General features: G+C 32.1%; 1 protein-coding gene across 5 annotated transcripts in view; it reads right to left on the reverse strand.

The window, feature by feature from the left end:
- The window catches only part of LOC126734775 (papilin), a 208,161-nt gene that overhangs the window by 149,398 nt on the left and 43,541 nt on the right, over nucleotides 1-15,222 (reverse strand). The gene's annotated exons all lie outside the window — the stretch shown is intronic.

The raw sequence follows: 15,222 nt of genomic DNA on the forward strand, positions 1-15,222 counted from the left end.
ATATTTTCCAACAGTTTTTATAATTAGATCAAAATGTTATTTTAAAACGACGTTCTTCTATTTTTTTTTTAAATCAATTTCCACATTAAAAAAAAATTACTTGACGTTTACACGTAGAAACCACACCCGTTGAAAAATAAAGCCATTACCGTCATAAAAGGGTGAAAATAACGTTGTCAGACGATCCGTAATTAAATTCCCATAAAGGTCCGCCCTCCGTACCCAAAATAAAACCTGTTGTCTCTTTTTACAAAAAAGGGATTCTCTGTTAGAAACAATAATAATTAGTCTACCATCGACCGTTAAAGGACCACACAAAGAATGGGTACATATCTCTCATCTCTCTCTTTTTCTCCTCTCGGTTGTTTTTATAGTGGGGCCCAAGTGCTTCATCGAATTCTTCATTTCTTAGAATTTGACCACGTTTCCTTTTTAATATACGACGACGAGGATGATGGACAGCCCTATTGGGTCAGCAAATATTTGTAAAAAAATAAAACCCGTTTTTAAAATGTAGAGTTTATTTTAAAAGATCCGCACTACTTAAAGCATGTATCTCCTGAGAGAGAAACGCATAATTCACTGTCAAAAATGATCGATTTATTAATAAATTTCATTTAGTGGAAGTGTGCACTAAAGTAAAAAACGATGGAATACTCGAATAATTAATTATTACTATAATTTTATTGAATTATGAAGAATTCTCGGGTACTTTGGATATGTTGGAATATTCAGCTCTAGGGTCTAAATCATCAGTAAGAAAAAGAAAATTAAAGATGAATAGGATCAAAATGTGAAACATCTTACATAGACGATAAAATGTGCTTGTTTTATGGATTTTATGTCTGTCAATGTCATGGAATTTTTCACCTAGATTTATCATAAGACCAAAGAACTTAGAAATGGCAATTAGTCGTCTTGGACTAGATTTAAAGAGCTTCGTACTGGTTTGATTGCGTAAAAAGAGAACCAATTACAAATTACAGGCAGATGATCCCTCAAATATATCACCATAAAAAACACCGTATTTCGTCCATAATATCCAATAAAATAACACTGTTTTTGTATTAAATATTTATTAATATACAAATATATAATTATAACAAATTTAGATAAATAAACTGTGTTATTAGATTAGATATTAACGACAAAACCAGCTTTTATTCAAGCGTATTGTTTTGGAAAACAATGATTTTTGCAAACAATTTCTTACTGGTAAGTTGTGTGGGGTGGGTGGGGGGCTAAGGGTAGGATTATTGAAAAACGTTTTTTTTTGCAGAAAATAATTGCTTGAGAAAAAAAAGCTTTTTAAGAAAATTATGGGTGATAAAAAATCCATAGTTTTCCAAATTATAATTTTTTCACATAACCACAAAAGGTTTTCGAGTAAAACGTGAAAAAACCCTATTTAATCGCTACAAAAGTAGTTGTGCCAGTTTATATAGCAAATAAGTGAAAATTCTGTTTTTTTAAATAACTCAAGTTTTGAAAAAATTTAATTTTTTTTTTTGGTTTTAGACAACTTTTCATTATCTAGGTTCAAAAATACAGTTTTTAAATCAAAACTATTGATATATTTATCAACCATATATAGTGAAGATATATTTATTAAACTGTAGAATATACGTATATCATATGCCATTCTGTTTACATAATAGAGAAAATTTAGGCATTTAAAAAATTTAAATTAAACATTAAAAAAAATTGACGAGGGATTTACATAGCTAGTCTTTACATCACTACACGTCAAATATGTGATAAAATGACTTCGATATCACATATATGTCACTGGGTAGTGACACTACTGACTATAGTGTAATATTAAATTATTATACCCAAAGAAATCTAGAAAAAAAATAGGAAATGCATTAACTTATAACAAATAAAAAAAGGTCAAAAATATAAATTTGCTTAAAACTGAACAAGGTTTTAAAAATTAAAATTTATTTCAGAAAAATGCTGTGGGGTACTTTTTTTTATTAAATGATATTTACGATAAATCCCTTATTAGTTTAATTGAAAGTTTTAGTACTGTTAGAATTGTGTCCTTTAATTACCTATATGAGTTCTTATAGCTCTGAAATATTTACACTCTTTGAAACCGATTGAAGATATGGTCTACTTTGAATTTTTTTCCAAGAAAACCAATGCTACTCAAACATTTATCCATACTTTAATAACAATTTTTTTTCACATAAGTTGCAATCTTCAAGATTAAGGTAATTATGGCCCTTCTAAGTAGAGGATTTGATCGTCATATCACAGCAATATTCAATTGTTTAAATGAATGTTTGGAACCTCTGGATTTAGGGATTTTAATTTTTGTGAAGAAGCATAATAAAGTTGCGAAATTTTTTTTTATTTTTAGAACAATTGACGGTCAAGGAATATGGTCATTATTATTATAATTTTATTGAATTATGAAGAATTCCTAGGTACTTTGGATATGTTGGAATATTAAAAAAATTATTTTAAATCTGCGAGATGAATATTTTTTTATAAAAAGTCAACTGTTAGATTCTCCTTTTAATTTGGAAAAAAAAATTACTCTTTTATTTATTTATTTATTTAAGTACAAGGCTCTCCTACAGATAAACTAAGCAATCCAATAACAGGAAAGCACAAAGTATCTTATGAATTTAAATACAAGTAAGCGCTTTGCCAAACATTACATTTTCAATAAATTCTAGTTGCGATCCTATAGGTTTGAAATCTTGAGCTTAGTTGTGGGATGAGATCGAAGGAATAAAAACAAACGTCACTTTATGTACTGGCCAACGTTTCGCAATAATTTTATTGCTTCATCAGGGCCCTAAGGTAACAAAGTTTTTCTGGCTAGATGCTAAATTATTTTTGTACACCGTAGAATCAATTTTAAAGCAACTGTCTATGATACAACCCATCAATTTAAACCATTTTTGTTAAAATAACAATATTTTATATATTCTATGTTACCTGTGTGTCCTGTAAACATGATTTTTATGACAAGCAAAATCACACTGTTATGTAAGCAATTTTATCATTTTTTTTTTGTTGTGTAATTTTTTTTATTTCAAATCTAGGATTTTGTTGTTTTTTTTTTTTGTTTTTCTGTTTTTTTTCTTTTTTGGTGGTATCAACATAACCCCAAAAAGTTAAATTTTGTTTATATATAATAATCCTTTTTTATTGTGTCTTTTTTGTTACCTTAGGGCCCTGATGAAGCAATAAAATTATTGCGAAACGTTGGCCAGTACATAAAGTGACGTTTGTTTTTATTCCTTCGATCCCATCCCACAACTAAACTCAAGATTACATTTTCACCAAACCCAACAAAAACACCAAGCAATATAAACCTAACTAACTTATTTAATAGTATCTCTTATAAACAATAAAGAAGCATATATACATATGAATAATGACAATAGGGAAAAAAAGGACAATATTTATCGTTCTTTGCGAAATTAGGTAGAATTTTTTAAGTATCGCCTAAATGAAGCCATACTGGAGAAAAATATATCATTATTCAAATTAGTTTCTTGAAAATTATTAAAACTACGGGCGCATCTGAACAATGGAGAGTTAGACAAATAGTTTGAAGAATATCTTGAGATGCTAAAGATCGATCTATTACGCAAAATATAAGGATTAACGTTGATATGCAAATTTTCCAGACAGAAAGGGCAGTCTATTAAATTATTAATAATTTTATAAATCAATATTAAATCAAAATTGTTTCTACAACTCTCTAAGGGCTTCATACCATAAAATTTTAAGTTATCATAGTAAGTAAAAAATGTCTTTGTCTATTAAAGCGAAAATTTACTATATTTACAAACTTGCGTTGAACTCTTTTAATTTGGTCAATATATTTGTGATACATCGGATTCCAAGCCACTGTCGCATATTCTATAGTAGGTTTAACGAATGCATTATATAATAATATTAATCATGGTTGATTACTAAAACCCTTTGTAATTCGAGATATAAGACCTAGATTTTTTAGAGCTTTCTGAACAATGTTTTCTATATGAACGTCGAAGAGCAGTCTGGAATCCAACGTCACACCTAAATCCTTAATAAACTCCACATACAGACATCACATTTGTTTTGTGTCTGAGATGGTTTTCTGCTAAAAAGTATAGAATGGCATTTTTCTGGATTAATAAATAATTTATTTAAGGTACAATACCAAAATTTGCAAGATCAGATTGCAGGGCACGAAAATCTGATACCTTCTTAATTGTTGTAAAGATTTTTAGGTCATCTGCATATGCAAGATATCTACAGGTAGAGAAACATTGACCAATGCCATTTAAAAAAATTGAAAACAAAATCCGTCTCAACTGAGAACCTTGCGGTACTCCTGAAGTTACGGTTGTACAAGAAGACCTTACTCCATTTATGACAACGTACTGAGAGCGATTTGTTAGATAACTTTTAATGAGTTTGAGCAGGGCCCCGTGCACACCGAAATTCTCCAACTTCACGAAAAGTGTAGGATGATGTACCTTATCAAAAGCCTTGGAAAAGTCGGTGTACACGGCAGAAGTTTCCAGACCACTATCCATGCTTTCGTTTGTACTCTGAATAAATGTTATTAAGTTATTACCGATCTTTTTTGGAAAAAGCCATGTTGGTTAACATCAATAGCTTCTTTGACCTTAAAAAATAATTGTTTTAACAGCAAAGGTTCAAAAAGTTTATCAAAGTGACTAAGTAGGGAAATAGGCCTGTAATACCGTACATAAGTTTTTTCTCCAGATTTAAATACAGGCACAATTTAAGCTGTTTTCCAAATATTAGGAAAAATGCCGCTGGATAAACAGTGATTATACAAAATATGCAAAGGCTCGCGCAAGCTAGGACAAGACTTCAAAAAAAATGAAGGAAAACCGTCTGGGCCAGGTATCTTTACTGTTTTGCGTAAATTTGAAAAGTTGTCGTAATCAGATTGTCTTCGGTACAGTTTCCACATTTTATGTGCCTTTAATTTATTTTTAATTAGATTGATTGTGTATTTAGAAAACCATAGAGGGTATTGTCCTCGCAAAAACTCTTACAAAATTATGATTTAAGGCGATGTTTTTAAAATATCTTAATTTAATTGTTCAGAAATACCTGCTAAAATGTTTCAAAAATTTATAAAAAAAAAGCAAATCGGGCTTGGATTTGTAAAAAAGTTGAATATAAAAGATGATCAAAAGTTGCCTTAAATAATTATTTTATTTGACAGGTTTAATTTAAGATTCAAGCCTAATTTTCTTTATTTTTAAGTTTTTGCAGCATTTTAACTGGAGTTTCTGTACAATTAAACTAAGATATTTTAACAACAGCGCCTTAAATCATAATTTTGCAGGAGTAGGTAACTTTTTGTTCCAAATTAAATGGAAAATCTTTCAGTTGACTTTTTATAAAAAAATATTTTATCACCTCGCAGATTTGAGGCAATAAAGGACCAAGTCCCTCTGTATGTTATGCCACTGGCAAAAAATTGGCTTCATCAGTAATTGACAATTCACTACAATAGCCTGCATGGGAAATTTAATTCAAATTGAGCTGCTAGTTTAAAAATTATAATAAATAAACAAATAATTATTCTTAACTTTAACACCCTGTATCTTTGTTATTAAACATTTCTGAGGAAAATTTTATAATAAAAGTCTTTTTTTTTAATTCTCTATCACGTATTAAAATTAATGACGTTTAAACTGAACCACCCTGTATAAGTAACGGGTTAAAGTTGCGTGTTACTTAAAAAATTCAAGTATAGCATGCATTTGTATTAATATTTCACATTTCTATGAAATTTTTTGGAAAAATGGAAATGTGCGTTTGCTAAAAAGACTTTTTAGGATTTTTTTTTTTTAAAAATAGCGATTACTACTTCATCTGCCTGGAATAAATTAATGACTTCAACTGGCTAGACAATATAAAATAACTTTCTTGAGAATACTTGTGATAATTGTATATTTTATTTAGGTAGTAAGGCTCTTATGTCAATGATTTTTGGTTTTTAGGTCGAAAAGTATGTAAAAAGTGCATTTTTAGAGTTTCTAGCGCAATTCACTCTTTAGCTTGAATTGTTTGACACAGTCCATAAGCATCATTCCATAACGATCGTTAATGATTCTTTAAACTAAAAAATATAAAATATAAACTTAGATAACTTCCAGGCCATTCCATTTCATCTTATATATGATTATCAATCTATTGACAATAAAATAAACTTTTTAAATACCAACCTAATAAAATTATTTAACACCCATGTTCCTGTTAAAACATTTACAGTGCGAAAAAAGATAAACTCTCCTTGGTTGATAGACAATATAAAACTTCTTCAAAAACTAAGAGATAAAGCGCTAAAAGATTTCGAAACAAGTAAATTGCCTGCAAAGTGGGAGTATTACAAGCAACTTAGGAACTATACCACGACGGCCGTTAGAGCAGAAAAAAAAGGTTTTTACAGAAATAAATTTAAGAACTGTGTTAAGAAGTGAATTAAGAAAAATATTACCTTGTAAGCAAAAACAGATTCCTGGAGCTTTTAAGAATCCCGATAATTTCAATAATTATTTCGTTGACGGCAATAAGGTACCTAGAAGCGATAATAAATTTTTTTTTAAATAATTCCTTGCCCTTTTTTTTTGGTATCGACAATCTTAATATAACATTAATTCATATGTGCTGCCCTTTTATATTGCATATAATTAATAAATGCATTAAAAGCAGCTATTTTCCCGAATGTTGGAAAGAGGCCTTTGCGATGCCATTGCCAAACGTAAATAATCCAACAGATTTTAATCAGTTTAGATCCATTAGTATTCTGCCTACATTTTCAAAAATGATATTTTGCCCCCTAAACAGTCTGGGTTTAGAAAGAATTTCAGTTGTGCCGCAGCAATGGCGGATGTTATTGATAACATCATAAGATCTAGAGATGACGATAACATCATAAGATCTGGGTTTAATTACAGTTTTACCTGTCCAGCATAGAAGACCTCGTCAAAACGAGAATACTGCCAGTTTCCATAATGCAAGTTATGCGTATCGAGTTCGAGTTCGCGATGGTGATATTCCGGTGTGTGCCAAAGCTTTTTGTTCCATTCATGGGATTACAAAAAATAAAATAAATCTATAAAATATAAAATCTAAATAAAATCTAGGTACGCCTTTAATGTACATGTCCTCTCTTCGGGTCAATCTATTTTTTATACCTATCATGAAGGAGAGGCTAAAAAAGGATCAAACGAAGTTGCATCTTTTCTTCTCCATTTTTTCAATAATTATTTAGACGACGATGTTGAAGAACTGCAAATCTTCTATGACTCTGTCGGAGGACAAAATAAAAACTTTACCATTTTTCGATTTATTCATTTTGTAGTAAATAACAAAATTTATAATCTGAATGAAATAAAAATCACATTCCCTATAAGAGGATACTCCTATTTGGAATGTGACAAAAATGTAGGATTGTGAGATTTGAAGAAGTCACTAGGCATTCCCGCTCCAAACCATCGCCGTTTGTTGTAGTGAGTGTGCCACAAAATATGATACTGGATTGGAAATCATTTTTAGACACAATATATTTACAAAAATGCCCATTTAAAATCCAGATTTTGAAGGAAATAGTGGCACATCTGATCATAGCCGTTCATATTCCAAGACATATTAAGACTCAATTATTTAAAAGGTCCTTTTCCTATAATTTTGCATATCAGATGAACCCTTTGGGCATAAATTTTGAGTTGGGTTTGGTGTCTGTTCAGACTTTTCGCAGAGGAATGATGGTGCGTCTGATGAGTCAGCAGCTATCTGCGTAAAATATTGAAGGGTTAATATTATTAGTTTGGGTATGGGTGAAAACTAAAAATCTGTGAGAGGTACATGTTAATGTTCTAAATTTTTTGGGTAGGTGTGTATAATTGCGGAGCAGACTTTCCATATGCATTTTGTCCTTTTTTTCAAATTTGATCAATGCATTTGAACCATCTCAATTTTTCCTAGGTAGCTAAAAATTTACTTTTCAACTTCCTGGACGTAATTCCTTATTTATTTCAAGCAGCTGAAAAATTCAACTACTTGGGTGTTATTCTTTATTTATTTAAGGCAGTTAAAAATTTACATTTTAATTGCCTAGACGTAATTCCCGATATTTTTCACGCATTTGAAGCCATTCGTAGTTTTTCCTGATTGCTAAAAATTCATTTTTTATTTTTATGGACGTAATTTCTTATTTCCTTCAAGCAGCTGAAAGTTTTAGCTTCAACTGCCTGGACGTAATTTTTTATTCATTTTAGGCAGTTGAAAATTCACGTTTCAAGTGCCTGGACGTATTTCTCTAATTTTTTCAGAAGGTTGTAAGTTCCTGTTTTTACTGCCTAGATGTAATTCCTTATTTCTTTCAGAAATTTGAAAGTTCCTGTTTCTACTGCCTGGACGTATTTCCCTAATTTTTTCAGAAAGTTGTAAGTTCCTGTTTTTACTGCCTGGACGTAATTCCTTATTTCATTTTGAAATTTGGAAGTTCCTCTTTCTACTGTCTAGACGTAACTCTTTATTTCTTTCAGGAAGTTAAAAGTTCCTGTTTCAACTGCCTGAACGTATTTTCTTATTTCTTGCATGCATTTGAAGCCATTCGTAGTTTTCCCAGGTAGCTAAAAATAAATTTTTTAACTTTCTGGATGTAATTCCTTATTTATTACAGAAGTTTGTCCTTGCATCGTGGACTTATTGCCATTTGTTTGTCGTTACACTTGTTGCGATTAAAAGTGTTTATTTTGAGTACTTTCAAGTTCTTTGTTTTTTACGGAATAAATTTAAAATAAGGGATTTCCCTTATGTGACAGGGGATCATATAGTTGGTGATGGATCGTGGTAGTAGAAAAAGGAAAAAAAAATCTTACGTTTAAAGAGCGTAAAAGTAATGTCAGGTAAGTCTTACCTTTCCGGTACGCGGCCATTCGTATTTGCCAGCGGATCGTGTTTTCGGGCAAATAGAAAGTTACACGATCCTACAGTACAATAAAAACACCTACAAAATATCATGAGATGTACTCCAAGAAGGGAGACGTTAGATAACTTAGTAAGGACTGGGTTGTTTACGATATAAAAACTGCGTTAACCTCTTTAAAGAAAATTGAAGGGATCAGTACGGCCAAACGGATTATTATTATTAAGAGATCACAAAACAACAGCAATATTTTGCTTAAGACCGAGTTGTTCTACGGAAATGACGATTCTTCCAAGCAATTTCAAACGTTATTAAAACGCGGAAAAAAGCTTTCGACTTTACAGCTACCTGTTGTAATGCTTCAAAATGATCTTAAAACAAAAAAACTCCAGAGCCTCTCAAAACTTTTGGTGGAACTATCAGGGGCAAATTGGATTATTGATCCTGAGTTAACATGGTTGCAACCTATTCTCTCTAATAACCATGAACAAAATGAGAATCAAGTGAACCAAGATGAAACTGAGGGTGATAATGCTAGCGAAGAAGGTGACATGCTATGTGATTGCAATAATGATGACGACGGCGACCTCTATGACATTTAAAAATATTTTGTATATCAAAAATAAAATACTGATCTTATAAACCTACTTACGTTTTTTTCATATCCTTGCTATACTTATTCATGCCGCTTTGTATAGACAAACAAAATGCAATTTGTCCAAGGTTGAGAAACTAAATGCAGTATGTCCTACAGTTTTTCAACGTTTATTAGGATATAATCAATACCAGATTGTCTGCATATAAGTACATCATTTGCATAATTTTTGGTCAATTTTTCGGGTATATCATATTTTCGATAAATTTCTTGCCAGACACGTAGCAGTTTTTGCTTATTTGCCAAAATTACAAAAAATGGACAAAATGCATCTAGAAAGTCTGCTCCTCAATTAAATTTAGTCTGTTACAAGCGTTTCTACATTTTGTTTAGTTAGTTTTTTTAAGTTTTGGCCACAATGTTAAAGACCAGAATCTGCCTTGGCAGAATTCTGAATTTGTTGGCCTTTTATTTGCATAAAATAATAAATGTGTATTTTTTTATGTAGTAATGATGAGTTTGCAATTAAAAAATATTTATTATTATTATTATTAAAATAAAGATACAGGTAGAAAAAATGACTGACCTTTTCTACATTAAATGTCTATGAAGTGGGATTAAATCTGGTAAGTTTGGATTGCACGGCAAAATGTTAAACATCTGAAAGAGGAATTCCCACGCAAAATAACCATGGACAAATGTTTAAATACAGGTTGTCCCTTTGTGATATTGGGTCGACTATATCCTAAAATGTCCTGAAGGCATTATCCGTCGCTCCGTCTCTTTTGACTGACCCAAGCCGCCGACAAAAAATTATAGGTCCACCAGGTATTTATTTGCGGATTCATTCTTTAACAAAAAAAAAAGGAAACACCAACGAGCGGGTCTCTTGTAAAACGCCATCGGGATGGCCATTGTCTTACTTACATTATATACGTTGACCTCTCGCGATAAATGTTCAAAAATAACATATACGAGCCAAGTTAAAGTTAACGCGTTCCATATGACATTAAATAAACTTTAAAACGTGAAAACTCACACCGGATATGCGTACAACGAAACCGCATCCATGCCTCATTTCGTTTTGAAATTGTCGAAGTACGAACCGTTAAAACTTAACGTTCGGGTCATTGATATTTATTGGGGAAAAGAATTTCGGAAATTTACATATTTGATTAACGTTTACTTGTGATTGGTTATAATTCAAACGATTTCTTAATATTATAATTAAATAAGTTGGACAAGAAGGACACTTAATAATAATAATAATAGAGGTAGAAGACAAAAAGGACCTTTAGGAACGAGGTCCAGGTAGGAAATGCTATAAGAGAAAACGAAGATGGCAAAACATCAAGACCTGATCAATTTGATTATGAATTATTAAAGTTAATGGAATAAAAATTAACGTCATAAATATAATTTGTATATCTGGTACTACTCTCTTTAATTATGGTGAGTTTAGATTACCTTTGTGAATTTAAAATATAAACGCGAAATTGGGCTTAGAGTGTGACGCTATGTCAATTATGTTAATCCATAAAAAATTTTGACTCATCAAGGCAATACTGTAGACTCGGTAAGCATTAAACTTTTGTGAATAGTTGGTTTTTGAAATAAAAAGAATGAACTTTTCTTCTAACTACACGTCTAATGTCTGCGTCAAAGACTCTCACTTGGGAGTTCTACTTGTCTCGCCATAGTTTATAAATGGTAGATTTTCTTCCAGTCATTCCGAAACATTCTTATTATACAACTTCAACTACAACAAAACTAGAGTGGTCGTGTTTTAAAGAATCGTGCACTTTTGAAACAATAATTTTTCATTCATTTCAATTCTTAATTTTTTTATTTATCTGTATGTTGTATACAACACTACGGCGCACAGTAGAACGCTTATATGGAGATATCGAGACGTTGTTATATTTTATATAATATTTGTACTTACAGTAATGATTTTACTAAAAACAAGTTTTTATTTATTTTTTGGCTAATTAATAAATATTTTTAAAAAAATGCCGTAAATTAATCGTTATAATATACAAATGTAATTCTTAATTTTTAAAAAGGCCTGCTAAAAATAAATAAATATATTAAATCTGTTTATATTAAAGTCAAGAAAGAAAAAATGCTTGTAAGAAATCAATAATTTCTTCCAGGCATTTGACGTACTTAAAAAAGAAGAAGAGGAGAAGGTACGTTTGACTCGACTGCCTGTAAGGAATCAATAATTACTTCCAGGCATTTGACGTACTTAAAAAGGAAGAAGAGGAGAAGATACGTTTGACTGGACTGCCTGTAAGGAATCAATAATTACTTCCAGGCATTTGACGTGCTTAAAAAAGAAGAAGAAGAAGAGAAGCTACGTTTGACTCGACTGCCTATAAGGAATCAATAATTTCTTCCAGGCATTTGACGTGCTTAAAAAGGAAGAAGAAGAGAAGATACGTTTGACTCGACTGCCTGTAAGGAATCAATAATTACTTCCAGGCATTTGACGTACTTAAAAAGGAAGAAGAGGAGAAGATACGTTTGACTGGACTGCCTGTAAGAAATCAATAATTTCTTCCAGGCATTTGACGTGCTTAAAAAAGAAGAAGAAGAAGATACGTTTGACTCGACTGCTTGTAAGGAATCAATAATTACTTCAAGGCATTTGACGTACTTAAAAAAGAAGAAGAAGAGAAGATACGTTTGACTCGACTGCCTGTAAGGAATCAATAATTTCTTCCAGGCATTTGACGTACTTAAATAGGAAGAAAAAGAGAAGATACGTTTGACTCGACTGCCTGTAAGGAATCAATAATTTCTTCCAGGCATTTGACGTACTTAAATAGGAAGAAGAAGAGAAGATACGTTTGACTCGACTGCCTGTAAGGAATCAATAATTTCTTCCAGGCATTTGACGTGCTTAAAAAGGAAGAAGAAGAGAAGATACGTTTGACTCGACTGCCTGTAAGGAATCAATAATTTCTTCCAGGCATTTGACGTACTTAAATAGGAAGAAGAAGAGAAGATACGTTTGACTCGACTGCCTGTAAGGAATCAATAATTTCTTCCAGGCATTTGACGTACTTAAATAGGAAGAAGAAGAGAAGATACGTTTGACTCGACTGCCTGTAAGGAATCAATAATTTCTTCCAGGCATTTGACGTACTTAAATAGGAAGAAGAAGAGAAGATACGTTTGACTCGACTGCCTGTAAGGAATCAATAATTTCTTTTAAGTACTTAAAAAAGGAGAAGAAGAGGAGATACGTTTGACTCGACTGCCTGTAAGGAATCAATAATTACTTCAAGGCATTTGACGTACTTAAAAAAGAAGAAGAAGAGAAGATACGTTTGACTAGACTGCCTGTAAGAAATCAATAATTTCTTCCAGGCATTTGACGTACTTAAATAGGAAGAAGAAGAGAAGATACGTTTGACTCGACTGCCTGTAAGGAATCAATAATTTCTTCCAGGCATTTGACGTGCTTAAAAAGGAAGAAGAAGAGGAGATACGTTTGACTAGACTGCCTGTAAGAAATCAATAATTTCTTCCAGGCATTTGACGTACTTAAATAGGAAGAAGAAGAGAAGATACGTTTGACTCGACTGCCTGTAAGGAATCAATAATTTCTTCCAGGCATTTGACGTGCTTAAAAAGGAAGAAGAAGAGGAGATACGTTTGACTAGACTGCCTGTAAGAAATCAATAATTTCTTCCAGGCATTTGACGTACTTAAATAGGAAGAAGAAGAGAAGATACGTTTGACTCGACTGCCTGTAAGGAATCAATAATTTCTTCCAGGCATTTGACGTGCTTAAAAAGGAAGAAGAAGAGAAGATACGTTTGACTCGACTGCCTGTAAGAAATCAATAATTTCTTCCAGGCATTTGACGTACTTAAAAAAGGAAGAAGAGGAGAAGATACGTTTGACTGGACTGCCTGTAAGGAATCAATAATTACTTCCAGGCATTTGACGTGCTTAAAAAGGAAGAAGAAGAGAAGATACGTTTGACTCGACTGCCTGTAAGGAATCAATAATTACTTCAAGGCATTTGACGTACTTAAAAAAGAAGAAGAAGAGAAGATACGTTTGACTAGACTGCCTGTAAGAAATCAATAATTTCTTCCAGGCATTTGACGTACTTAAAAAAGGAAGAAGAGGAGAAGATACGTTTGACTGGACTGCCTGTAAGGAATCAATAATTACTTCCAGGCATTTGACGTGCATAAAAAAGAAGAAGAAGAAGAGAAGCTACGTTTGACTCGACTGCCTGTAAGGAATCAATAATTTCTTCCAGGCATTTGACGTGCTTAAAAAGGAAGAAGAAGAGAAGATACGTTTGACTCGACTGCCTGTAAGGAATCAATAATTACTTCCAGGCATTTGACGTACTTAAAAAGGAAGAAGAAGAGAAGATACGTTTGACTCGACTGCCTGTAAGGAATCAATAATTTCTTCCAGGCATTTGACGTGCTTAAAAAGGAAGAAGAAGAGAAGATACGTTTGACTCGACTGCCTGTAAGGAATCAATAATTACTTCCAGGCATTTGACGTACTTAAAAAGGAAGAAGAAGAGAAGATACGTTTGACTCGACTGCCTGTAAGGAATCAATAATTTCTTTTAAGTACTTAAAAAAGGAGAAGAAGAGGAGATACGTTTGACTCGACTGCCTGTAAGGAATCAATAATTACTTCAAGGCATTTGACGTACTTAAAAAAGAAGAAGAAGAGAAGATACGTTTGACTAGACTGCCTGTAAGAAATCAATAATTTCTTCCAGGCATTTGACGTACTTAAATAGGAAGAAGAAGAGAAGATACGTTTGACTCGACTGCCTGTAAGGAATCAATAATTTCTTCCAGGCATTTGACGTGCTTAAAAAGGAAGAAGAAGAGAAGATACGTTTGACTCGACTGCCTGTAAGGAATCAATAATTTCTTCCAGGCATTTGACGTGCTTAAAAAGGAAGAAGAAGAGAAGATACGTTTGACTCGACTGCCTGTAAGAAATCAATAATTTTTTCCAGATATCCTCCTTCTTCTTCAAGGAAGAACGTGAAGAACATCATAGACCATTTAAGTTTACCCTGTTAAGGGCCATTCTTTAATAATTCTAATAGAGCTGAATGTCTCACTGTAGTTAGATGTTCCTCAGAAGTTCCTGAAGTTTACACTGTGAAAAGCCTTCGAAGAATGGTTATAGATTGAATCAACCATATTATGGATACTATATAATAAAACACTCCAAGATATAGAAGGATGGGAGTGTCTCAATCTTCCCTGGACCTTAAAATTTTTACTGCTTTTCTCTAGAAGCCAAAGAGACACTAAGAACACAAAACAGCACATCTGTGCATTTATTAAGACACCCCTTGTGGGGATATAAAATAAACATAATTTTATTCTGTATGTCTCTGATTTTATATTAAGGCGTTCCACTGTGCGACGTAACAGCAAAAACTACCATGTTTAACATTTTTGAAGTAATTTAATTTATTCTCTGTGTTTTGATTCCACGCCCTATTTATTTACATCCGCCAGATTAGTTTGAATGAAGTTTACCTGCCGAATTCGTATATTAAATATTATGTTAATCTGTGTCACATTTAAAAATCGCACCTATCCTGTTCGCACCCTTTTTTCTCGCTTTATTTATTAATTAGGTACTAGGTTTATCTACGGTCATAAATGACCACAAAACTCTCGGT

This window comes from Anthonomus grandis, chromosome 4 (genome assembly GCF_022605725.1).
Source record: "Anthonomus grandis grandis chromosome 4, icAntGran1.3, whole genome shotgun sequence".
NCBI lineage: Eukaryota > Metazoa > Arthropoda > Insecta > Coleoptera > Curculionidae > Anthonomus > Anthonomus grandis.